The sequence below is a fragment of the Nothobranchius furzeri genome, chromosome 1 (assembly GCF_043380555.1).
Source record: "Nothobranchius furzeri strain GRZ-AD chromosome 1, NfurGRZ-RIMD1, whole genome shotgun sequence".
In the NCBI taxonomy this organism is placed as follows: Eukaryota; Metazoa; Chordata; class Actinopteri; order Cyprinodontiformes; family Nothobranchiidae; genus Nothobranchius; species Nothobranchius furzeri.
The window spans coordinates 37,935,614-37,947,641 of NC_091741.1; the positions used below are offsets into that span (position 1 = coordinate 37,935,614).

Genomic DNA, 12,028 nt, shown 5'->3' on the forward strand with positions numbered 1-12,028 from the left:
GGTTTCTGTGATAGTAAACAATAATGTTTTTGGTCTTCATGTTTCTATTACAGTATTTATATTTTTTGTGCTCTGATGTTCAGAAAAATAAATCTTAACGGTATTGGCCAGGCTTGGCATTATAAATGTAGAAATTCAGTATGACTACACTTTACCATCTATATAAATATGAACTGGGTTCAGTTTTTAGTTTTGTTGAGGACTTTTGTCATAAATCATTACAGAAAACCCAAATCCACCTGCAGACAGTGAAGAGCTGCATACATCACTCCGACACGTAAAACAAGGTAGCTGCTGTTGCTAGTGTTGTGAATAACTGTATTTTGTTTACCTTCGTGCTCCTAATTATTACAGAAAATTGTGTTTACAGCTGCAGCTAAAGGTCTGAGCCACATGTCCGGGTCCTACACGCATTTTTAAATAACACAGGTCTGATCTAAAATAATAATTGGGTCAGCAGTAGCTTAACAGGTTGAGCTGGTTGTTCAGTTATCGGAAGGTCACACACACACCACACACACCACACACACCACACACACACACACACACACACACACACACACACACACACACACACACACACACACACACACACACACACACACACACACACACACCTCTAGTGGCAGTCCTGATAACCATCAAGGATTCAGACACGGTAAATTAAAACATCACAAATAAAAATTAAAAATAGTCTGAATTTCTTTTAAACAATTGCAACATGAATTTTATAACCACTTCAATTACGTTAATTTAGTACAAATTATGAAAAATTATCCCAAAAATGCACAAGACCAAAAAATAAACAAAAAACTGACAGTAAAACACAAAATAAAACAAAACTACTCAAAAATGAGGTTAAATCAACCTGAAGGAACAGAATGAGTGACTAATAGATTACCCCCAAAAAGATGCAAAATGATCACAAGTCTATGAACAAATAATAAAAGATGACAGTGAATTCTACAGAAATTAATTATTTATGATAATAAAAATACTAAACAACACAAACTGTGCAAAATTTGCATAAAGAGCACCCGGAAAGGGGTAGGCCAACAGAAACTCACTAAATGACTTCAAAAAGACAAAATGCTGCTCATTAAACCACAGACATTCAGAAAACTATCAAAGCAAATGCATGAGTGCAACCTCCTCCAGACCTGCAGGGGGCGCCCAGACATTCAGATTCTCCAAAATTACATTTTTCCCTGAGGAAGTTTTCATTAATTGTAATCTTAACTAAACTAAAATAAATTTGTATTATTAGTAAATAATTAGTAAATTTAACAGACTTTTTAAAATAATTTCTGCTTACGTCTCCAAACAACTTAAGAGCGGCTCTTATGTAAATATAAATAAAAAAACTAAAGAAATACAACGGAAAAATGTTTTAAAGGTGGAATATGTAACATGAGCACCACAGCAACATCTAGTGTGTGGAGGTTGTAGTTGCAACAATAGAACAAGGTTTCTAGTCGTCCAGATAGCAGGTTTGCTGCCGATAGGTGAAATGATTTATTTGAGTCCTCTGTTTTCACCTAAACTCACTCTGGTCTTGGATCTTAAATGATTGCTTCTCTTCTGAGAATGATAACAACATCTTCTGGACTCGGAAGCAGCTGCTTGACTTGCTGAATCAGCCATTTTCCACAGGGCCAGCCTAGCTGTGCCAGTGGACTGTCTGGCAACCTGCAATGGTGCCCTCTACTGGCTGGTAGATGTAAACATAAATTGGGATGTCCCATTCCGATATTGATATCGGATATTCACCCAAAAACACAGTGTCTGATTAAATCGGACTGCATCAAAAATCTCCGATATTACCAGTATGTTCTGTCCAGCAGCGCCCAGATCCAGCAAGCAAAGTCCATGACTGTGTCTCAATTCAGGGTCTGCATCCTTCGGAGGACGCAGCCCACCCGGCCGACGTGGGCTGCGTCCTCCGTCGGCCGGGTAGACCGGATGTTAACGGATGTGAATTTGGACAGGCCTAGCCTTCATGAACTCCCTCGGCAAACGTTCCGTCGCCTAGCAACCGTGAAACCGCTGGGCAGAAGGAACCTTAAACGATGGAGCTCGACGTTTTATTTAGCTTTTTAACCCCCAGAAACCCAAATTTAGAAAACTGCAAAATATTTTTTTAACCTTTCACATGTTGTTCTAGGAGGCCAGATAAACAGGCCTATTTACACATTTTAACAGCCAATAGTGTTGCAGAACTGAACAATAGGACCTATTAGCAATGTAAATGTGGTTTTAAAAAGAAAAAAAATGGGGAAGGTTTATTTTTGTGGACTTTAATCTGATGTTGTAATATTACAACCGTGGGTCTCTGGGGGTTAATCATTTCCTTGACTGTTGGAGAGCTAATTCAGAGAAAATACTTTAGACTAGCTGAGCCAGAGCAAAGATGTGATAATAGTTTTTAATACTTTCTAAGGGTCTTAATTTGACCAAAACCGATTTATCACCTTTTAAGACTTTTCAAGACCCAGCGGATACCCTCTAGTAATCAATTCTCATTTGTAAACAAAAATAAAATTCAAGAGTTTAATGCAGAACTGATTTTATTTAGATATTTCTTTTACATGTACATGTTTAATCTTCCTTAACCATTTTTTTCTAGCAAAGTAAAAAGCTGTCAAAGTTCTTCCTTCTCTCCTGTGCTCTCTGCTGCTCTGCCTCCCTCTGCAGCCTCTTGTCCTCCCAGATCAGCTCCAGAAGCTCATCGCTGGCACCTTCCCCTGGATGCCCATTTTCTCCAGAATAGTCTTAACAAACATGTAAGAAAAAAAAACAGATAGAGAAAAGAGGACAACGGGTTATTCCTTTCATGTTTTCGCAGATAAAAATAAACTCAAACGAGTTTTTAAAATATGAGATGTTATTGTACCTCCATGCCACAGCCGCCGAATACTTTGCTCCGGTGATCATGTGGTCCATCTCCACCTAAGCTTAATAAATTCCCTGGTTTTCTCTTTTGGTCCTAAAATACAAACTTCTATTAAAATCAGGGGGAAACGTAGCGGGAGAAGTACGACACCGAGCGGCCGAAAATACGAGCCGAGACCGCAATACAAGCACTTTTACTGTAACATTTCTCACTAAAATAACGTTCATGTATCACAAAAAGTCCTTAAACTGACAGTTTTCAAGTTTATACTGACATTTATATGCGCAATCCTCTCCGACAGCTCCCGCTTCACTGTCCGCCATTGTTTTTAAGTTTTTCTGCCGACCGGCCCGCAAGGCATCTTGGGAAATGCTACCTATTGAAGGACACACCCGACCCATCCTTCATTCAGGCGAAAAGAAGGCCGCATTCGTCGACCGCATTTGAAGGAGTCTTCGAAATGGGACAGGCCGAGTCGCGGCGCTGTGACGTAACCGGCCGACGAATCCGGCCGAGGTAGGATGCAGACCCTGAATTGAGACACAGCCTATGTGATCAGAACAGTGTGTGCCAGCAAGCAACAATGTCGGCCAGGTAGCTGTATTTTTCGTTAAAGACAGCTTGGCTCAGTGCAGCGCTTGTCATGCACAAGTTTCCCGTGGTGAAACAGAACCGGGGAAGATTCATACGTCCAACCTCATCCTGCATTTGAAGCAGGATCACAAAACATTACATGAGGACTTTCTCAGTGTGTGAAATTGAAGCTTTAGACACTCGACTTGTAGCGGTTGGTCAGTGAACAATATTGTGTTTTTCTTTTTGTCCCTAACCTCAGCTGTTCACTAGGGCTGGGAGTAAACGATTATTTTTAAAACGATTATTCTGACGATTATTTTATCGAATAGTCGACTATTCTAATGACTATTTAGAAAATTAATCTAATGATTTTTTTTCTATTGCACAATTAACAAAAACCAGAAAATCTCAAATAAATTCCTCAAAAAAATTGATAAATTCTTACTGTAAGAGAATAAACACTACAGGCCTTCCATTTTGTATAACACTGCTTTTATTGTGTTGGTTGGTTATGTTCTGGTGACGTGTAGAACTTGGGAGTGCAGGCTGCTGCCTGAGAGGTGGTAGAAGATGGAGTGTCTCCATGCTGCTTTGTTTTGGTCACTTATGTGCGTGAGGCGAGTGGTGTTACGGGTTAAACCAAACTCAAGGTGATATTTTACACTAAACCGAAAACCCACAACACTGTAAATGTAATAAAAGGGAGATCTACACCACAAAAAAGATGAACTCTAAACCAAAACGTAACAGCTTATCCCAACGCAAGAAGCTGTTAGCGAAGATGCTAACAGTAGCTTTACCAACGTTAAGTTCAAGTTACCAAGTTTAAATAAACCAAAAACACCCAGCAGCAAACAGACCAGCACGGAGGAGAGACTGCTACCACCAAAACAGCTCTCCTCATGTCTGAAAGAAGCTCCTTAATGAAGGGAGAAACGCTCCCGGTGATTTTCCACATCTGCGGTAGAGACGAAGCAGCGCATCTGACCCCGGAAGTTGTTGTCCGTTGCCGGGAGACGAAGGCGGGCAAAACAGGAAAATAATCTAGTAGTGGACGGACGTTGTTCCGGGTCTTCGGTATTTGGCAGAGATGTTAGTGAAGGCGGAGAAGAGGGCGAACTAGAGGAAAAACAGGCAGATTCCTCTATTTACAAACTCCTGGGGATGCAACAAGTGGGCGCGGTGCGTCGACTTCCGGATCTGACGTCGGCAAATTTTTAGAATCGAGTCGTCGACGTCATCGAGGCTTCGCTACAGCCCTACTGTTCACATGTATGCAATCAAAGGTGAATTAAATATTGGTCAGCTTTTTAAACTTACTGTTGCTGGCTTTAGTTTTCTGTTGGAGTAATATCACTTGATCAAGCCTTTTATACATTCCACACTGTAAAATAGGTAAAAGTATGTATGAGTTGTGCTGATATCATATCTGATTGATATCGGTATCGTATCGGAAGTGAAAAAGGTTTTATCAGGACATCCCTAAACATAAACCCAGCGTTGTGCCCGTCAAAATAATTGATTATTTTTTTTAGTTAAAATATAGCTTTTAAAGGAGATACTGTACGTTCATTCTGCACACCTCTAAACGCCCAATGGGGAGTATTTTTTAAAAACATTTCTTTCTATGTTCAACCTTTAACCCTCTCAAGCTCAAAAAGGACGAACAACTAAGTCCTTCAGCAGTACTTCTGAGTTAAAAATTCTCATGAAATACGTGTGTGGAGTAACCAGGTAGGTAGGTTTTAACGTTGCTAATCTGCAAAGCCTGCCTCCAGAGGGTTAAAAACACAAACACACTGATGCAACAACTAGCTTTCACCTTTCGTTTGTTTTATTAGCAAACCTCCACTAACATATCAGACTCAGGGGTGTTTGTTTGAATCGTGAAAACATGAGCTCAACGTTTCTGATTATCCAGCCCTCCTTGGTGCTATAATTTCTGTTGCACCAAACATCAATAATAATAATAATAAACATCATTTAGTCTGCTCCAGAGAGCCCTGGTTGTGAAGAGGACTTCGAGAAGTCTTCCTGTGTTGCTTTTTCCAAATGAGTTTGTGAGGAAGGCATTGGGGAATAATTAGCCTCCTGCTGTTGGTTCCAGTGCAGAAACCCGGTTGTGATTAATGGATCTGTCAGAGATTTGTGCAGGACTGATCTCTTCGTTGTCTGCAGTAACATAAATACAAGCTGCAGTTTCCCGAGAGCATCTCAGATCTGCAAGCTTGGGCCAACTCTAACGTGGGATTTGGATTAAAGTTACTAAAGGTTTGAAGATATTTGACCAATGATGAAGTTTGAAAAGCTTCGTAAACAGGACTCATTTCTGCGACCGAGAGGCTTATCGTTGACTTCACGCTGTTCTGGTGAGCTGATTCAGCCAACTTTTACTTTTAACAAAATTTCAAACTTAATTTTTTATTTTATTTTATTTTTTCCCTCTTTTGTCTTCCTGTTTTCCTCTGTGCCTACACCCCCGCAGGCTTGGAGGCACAGTTGGTGCTTTTGGCCATCTTTAGAGCTCATGAGAATGTTTGCGTTCAATCCCTCTTTAATATTCATCTGTAAAATTCACATGCAGACGGTTCATCTTTTTAGTCCCTCAAAGCATCCAGGTGTAGCATCAGGATTGGCACCTTCATCAGAAACCTGTCCCATCCAGTCCTATGCATGTCTGCTGCCCCCTGGTGGAGGATCTACGTGTGGCAAGGGCCCATTTCATTCCTTCATTACTTTTTTATTGTTAGAGAATGAAAAATAAAATAAAATTATTAAACACTTTTGGTACATTAACAGTTGCTGCCTGTCTATGGTAAATAGCCTGTGTTTGTATAGCGCCTTCTTAGGGTTCACCAGCCCCCCAAAGTGCTTCACAACACATCCACCCATTCACACGCTGGTGGTGATGGGCTAAAACAGCCACAGCTTCCCTGGGGCGCACTGACGGTAGCAAGACTGCCAAGCACAGGCGCCACTGGTCCCTCTGGCCACCACCAGTAGTCAGGGAGGGTTAAGTGTCTTGCCCAACGACACAACAGCAGCATTTCTGGTGAGAGCCAGAATCTAACCTACAACCTCTGATTACTGGAATCTTTGAGCAACTCCGCCTCAGCTCCAAACACCAGAAGTCTGGTTGTGTAGTTAAACGGACCCAGAAAGAAAATTCAGCCATCAGGCATCCAACTCTCCAGAAACACCTAAAGGCCACCGAGTCCATGACTGGCCTGAGAACCTCCTCACTTCCAGGAGGCATCATAATCCGATACCTGAACCACCTCAGGTGACTTCTTTTGACGAAGAGGAGCAGCAGCTCTACTCCAAGCTTCCCCCGGTCGGAGGACCAGACACCAGCTGCTGGTGCCTGGAATCTTCTTTTTTGGTCTGATCCAAGTCTTAAATCTTAAACCAAATTTTATGCAGAAATTCCTTTTAGCTGTTATTGATGGTTCAACCCTTCGCATCTCTAATTTCTACTGTTGAAACATCCAGATGACAACAAATCAGAATTGTGACAGAGAAAGTGAACTTTCCACCTCTGTTTTCCTCATACCAGCTGATTCTCTTGACATTAGACGTTTCTTCTGCCCATCATTCTCTCTTCTTCGTTTCCAGTATTTATTGCTATCGTTTCTCCTCCCGTCTGCCTGCAGACAGCAGCGATAAGAAATGACAACTCTATCCATCCACCAGACGGTGTGGTTAGTGTCTGAAAGGTTGTCGGCTGTCATTTTGTCATTCATTTTAAAAAGATCATCCAAAGTCTCTGCAGAACTCGATCATCTACATGCAAATAAATGAAAAAAATTACAGGAAATAGTGGAGACACAGTATTTTATGTCAGATGCGTCAAACAACTTCTTAGTGAGAAGAGATGCAGCACCCCCGGTTTATCTTTGAGGCCCAGACGACTCCATGGAGCCGGTGGTAACCTTTGACCTGTCAGGAGGCGTTTTGATTCTTAACTGAACACAGAAGGAGTTTATTTTCCCTCTCAGAGTCTCTGACTTAATGTTTTTTGGCATCTAGCAGGAAAATTAAACCCAGTTCCCCCTTGAAGGTATTTTGAGGCTCATGAGTTGAAAGTTGCTTGTTGCAGAGTGAGAAGCAGTCGTAGGTGGGAGGATGTGATTTTATATTCATAAGGTTTGATGGAGATGGATCTCCGCGGAGCTGCTTCAGGAAAACAGAGAAACAAAAGGATCTAGTCTGCTTCAGAGCAAAAACACCATTAATTCCTCTCACCACAAATTTTAGATGTTTAGGCACGAAAGGAAAGTTAAAATTAGTTCAAGAAGTAATCGTTTCATTATTGTGGATTCACTGATGTTTACGTGTGTCTGACTGCAGAATAATCTAAATAAGACTCCTTATATTTAGTAATTGTTTTATTTGGACTCTTAAAAGTGGGATACGAGAGGTCTTTGGACATGCTCATGGTCACTCAACTTTTCCCCAGAAAGTAAGGCTGGACGATGTGACCTAAAATCAATGATCGATGACTGCATGTATGTGCAGAAACAAAACTGTGCACTAGATGGGGCTGTCACTTGTATTACGTTGTCACGTTGAGGTGTTGCAGCTTCTTAGAGGGACATGAACGTCGCCAACCTACACACGTCTTCTTTTTTTCATTATCGAATTTACTGACCTGGGGAAAACGGCATCGATTAGTCCGAAATTTCAATAACGATATATTTTCTTTTTATTGCCCAGCCCTACCAGAGCGGTGTGGTTTTTGTTGTAGGTCACCGTGAGACATCAGTTAGCCCGACACACTGAACAGTAGGGCTGTAGCGAAGCCTCGACGAAGTCGACGGCTCGATTCTAAAAATTTGTCGATGTCAGATCCAGAAGTCGACACACCGCGCCCACTTGTTGCATCCCCAGGAGTTTGTAAATAGAGGAGGAATCTGCCTGTTTTTCCTCTAGTTCGCCCTCTTCTCCGCCTTCACTAACATCTCCGCCAAATACCGAAGACCCGGAACAATGTCCGTCCACTACTAGATTATTTTCCTGTTTTGCCCGCCTTCGTCTCCCGGCAACGGACAACAACTTCCGGGGTCAGATGCGCTGCTTCGTCTCTACCGCAGATGTAGAAAATCACCGGGAGCGTTTCTCCCTTCATTAAGGAGCTTCTTTCAGACATGAGGAGAGCTGTTTTGGTGGTAGCAGTCTCTCCTCCGTGCTGGTCTGTTTGCTGCTGGGTGTTTTTGGTTTATTTAAACTTGGTAACTTGAACTTAACGTTGGTAAAGCTACTGTTAGCATCTTCGCTAACAGCTTCTTGCGTTGGGATAAGCTGTTACGTTTTGGTTTAGAGTTCATCTTTTTTGTGGTGTAGATCTCCCTTTTATTACATTTACAGTGTTGTGGGTTTTCGGTTTAGTGTAAAATATCACCTTGAGTTTGGTTTAACCCGTAAGACCACTCGCCTCACGCACATAAGTGACCAAAACAAAGCAGCATGGAGACACTCCATCTTCTACCACCTCTCAGGCAGCAGCCTGCACTCCCAAGTTCTACACGTCACCAGAACATAACCAACCAACACAATAAACGCAGTGTTATACAAAATGGAAGGCCTGTAGTGTTTATTCTCTTACAGTAAGAATTTATCAATTATTTTGAGGAATTTATTTGAGATTTTCTGGTTTTTGTTAATTGTGCAATAGAAAAATAATCATTAGATTAATTTTCTAAATAGTCATTAGAATAGTCGACTATTCGATAAAATAATCGTCAGAATAATCGTTTTAAAAATAATCGTTTACCCCCAGCCCTACTGAACAGATACAACCAACCCGAGAGCTTGTCCACGGCAGCTGAACCCGGTTTTATCCTTACGTCATCGTCTTTAGGGAAGAACTAGATCATCTTTTCAGATATTCTCACATCGTCTTGTGAAAACATCTTTTCATCCCGAGCGCTGCAGTTACCAAACCACACTGTGATGCAGTCAGCCAGGACACTCTCCACCGTGCTTCTGTAGAGCGTGGTGAGGACCAGAGATGGAAGGCTGAAAGTTTTCTTGTTCCTGGTGTCACCAGAGCACCAGTTCTCCTGGCCGGCTACCAGAGCTGTTTTGCTGGAACAAGTAAAGGGCTGGTTCTGAACAGGCCCACAAACCACTCCGTTTGTTGTGTGGTGCTGTTTTTCTGCAGGATGAAGGCAGTGAGTCAAAACGATGACGCTGGCAGCAGCAGAACCAAATCGATGAGATAAAAAATTGATTAAAAGCTCAATCCAGAGATGAGGTGGACGTGAGAGAGAAGAGATAATCAACTATACTCTTTCCTCACCATCAACTTCCTTAAAACTGCCCACCTCTGTGGCACGACGGGGGCAGGTTATCTCCAGGACTTTACATCAATAGATGAGATTTAGCAGGAGAAGACGGTTCGGGTGGTTTTGTTAGGAGAAAAGTTTTATGAAGTATTATAAAAGCAGCTCCCTTGTGTTTAAACTCACTGCTCATCAATCCCGTTCATCTCTCAAGGTCAAATTTATTCCTATAGTTGAGTTCAGAGAAAAAAACCTTCATACAACGGACACGTCGTTTTTCATTTTCTAAACTAAATGCCGCAGCAGCGCGTTCCCCTGTTAGCAGCTCCAGGATTTGCAAAGGACTTCACTGCTGCTTTAGTTGAACATTAAAAACGGGACGAATAATGTGCCTTCATCGACTAAACAACGCATGGGCTCAGAGAAACAATTATTCTTTTATTATTATTTATTCATAAGAATTCATGATTAAATATTTATTACTTTTGATTTTCAGGTTTATAACTAAAATTTTATGAAAACATGACGTATCATTATAGAGGAAAGTTGCCTCATTGTTTAAAGGCTGTCTTTGTTTTCCTGTTTCTTTGCTACATAGAATTTTCTGTGTGCAACTTTTGTGCCTCTTGTCATTTTTGAGTTATTAAAACAAATCAACATTTTCACCTCGTTCCGGACTTTCCAGCCACCACCCATATTTTATACTTACGATATTAACTCATTCACTGCCAATGATGACTAAAGTCGTCAATTGCATTTTTTTACTGTGTGGGCGTCGGATGAGCCCCCGCACCGTGAGAACATGTCAGCTCTAAAGCCGATCTTCATCCGCGTACGTCACACGTCACATGATCAGGAAGCAGAACGTCCATGTGTTAGATCGTTTAGGACCGCTGCTGTATAAAAGTGAGGCGTGAACCGGAAAAGCTTCTGCCGATCACAATTCAACAACGGATTATGAAAGAACGGATAACGCTCGAAACGGGCGGATTCTTCCTGATGTAAGAGGTGAGTCTCCGCTTTGTTTCGGTTGTTTTGGCGTCGACATCATCCTGGCACGCATGTTCTGTGACTCTTAAAAAAACTGTAAAAACAGTGAGAAACGCTGGCAGCGAATGAGTTGAGATGTTTGGGTCCAATAGAAAGCAAAAATGTGATTTCATGACTTCAGATGAGCAGAAGTTTGTGCTCTTTTAAAGTAACCCTCTTCAGTTTGCTTCAGCCCAGGGGTAGGACTGGGTAAAGGAATATTCCAGAAGGATCCTCACAGCTTCTCTGAACTAAGTATTAATGGAGTAAAAGGCTTTAATTAGCAACAAATAATAGACAAATAAAATGATTCACCTGTCTGTGCCACAGGACAGGGACATCTACTGAAGGTAATGGTTTTTGTTTGTGAACAAATGTAAATCTAGATCTGACCATCTTTATTCTAAAATTCTTCAGTCTCCTTGACCATAAAGCTTCAGTTTAAGTGTGATTTATATTCTCAGGTCATGCAAGAAACTCCATATTCCTTTTATCTTCCCAGCAGGCTCATAAAACCTGATCTGTGACAGAAACCGAGAGTCGCTTTCCCCGTTTTCCTGGGGTCGCGACCTCCTGAGAACGAGTCTTTGGCTCCGCTTCGAGAAGGAAGTTGTTAGTGGTGGGCTGCAGGAAACGAGTCTGCATCCTTGTCTGGGCATAAAATGAGAAGAATGTGGTCCTCACTTGAACTTGGTCCTTTTTCTTGTGGCTTTTATTCAAGCAGCAAATCTAAAAATAGCAAGAAGTGATAAGTTCACTCATAACCTCTGGCTGTACCGTGCATTAGCAGTGATGTGCATCTTCATGTCAGTGCACAGGATGTTTTCAAATGAGCAAAACCATAATCTGTAAATATGACCCCCACCACACACACACACACACACCAAAACCAGAAATGTCCCAACATCCTCCTTTTCTTTATCTTTCCGTCAGACTCGTCTATTGCCTTTTTATCTTCCGCTGCATCTCCAGGCTTTGCTCTGTTTCCTTCAGGAATAACCCGAGTGGCGGAGGGAGGTGATTCAGCGAGGGAGATAACGGAAAGGTGAGAGATTTTTAAAAAAGGAGTAAAAGAAAGAAAGACGGCAGCAGGCAAGAGACGAGCTGAAATGAAACTGGAGTGAATAAGTGTGAGAGTTCGACGGGGTGAAAACTGAGAGGCGATTGGGAGTATATGAAAAGGAAAGATGAGGTTACAAGGTAAGAAGATGGTGGAGAAGACAAAGGTGATGAAAAGTAAATTAGA

The 12,028-nt window shown here is 41.7% G+C and overlaps 1 protein-coding gene across 9 annotated transcripts in view; it reads left to right on the plus strand.

Annotated features, from left to right (window-relative positions):
* The window catches only part of LOC107387024 (plexin-B2), a 246,448-nt gene that overhangs the window by 127,523 nt on the left and 106,897 nt on the right, over positions 1-12,028 (plus strand). For 3 of the 9 annotated variants that reach the window (XM_070545680.1, XM_070545702.1, XM_070545718.1), the window contains exon 4: positions 11,776-11,827. The exons of 4 other annotated variants lie outside the window; for them this stretch is intronic. The gene's annotated coding sequence lies outside the window, so the exon portion shown is untranslated. Of the gene's footprint in view, positions 1-11,715; positions 11,828-12,028 lie in introns of all 9 variants that reach the window. 2 more of the 9 variants (XM_070545758.1, XM_070545793.1) reach the window with 1 other exon arrangement.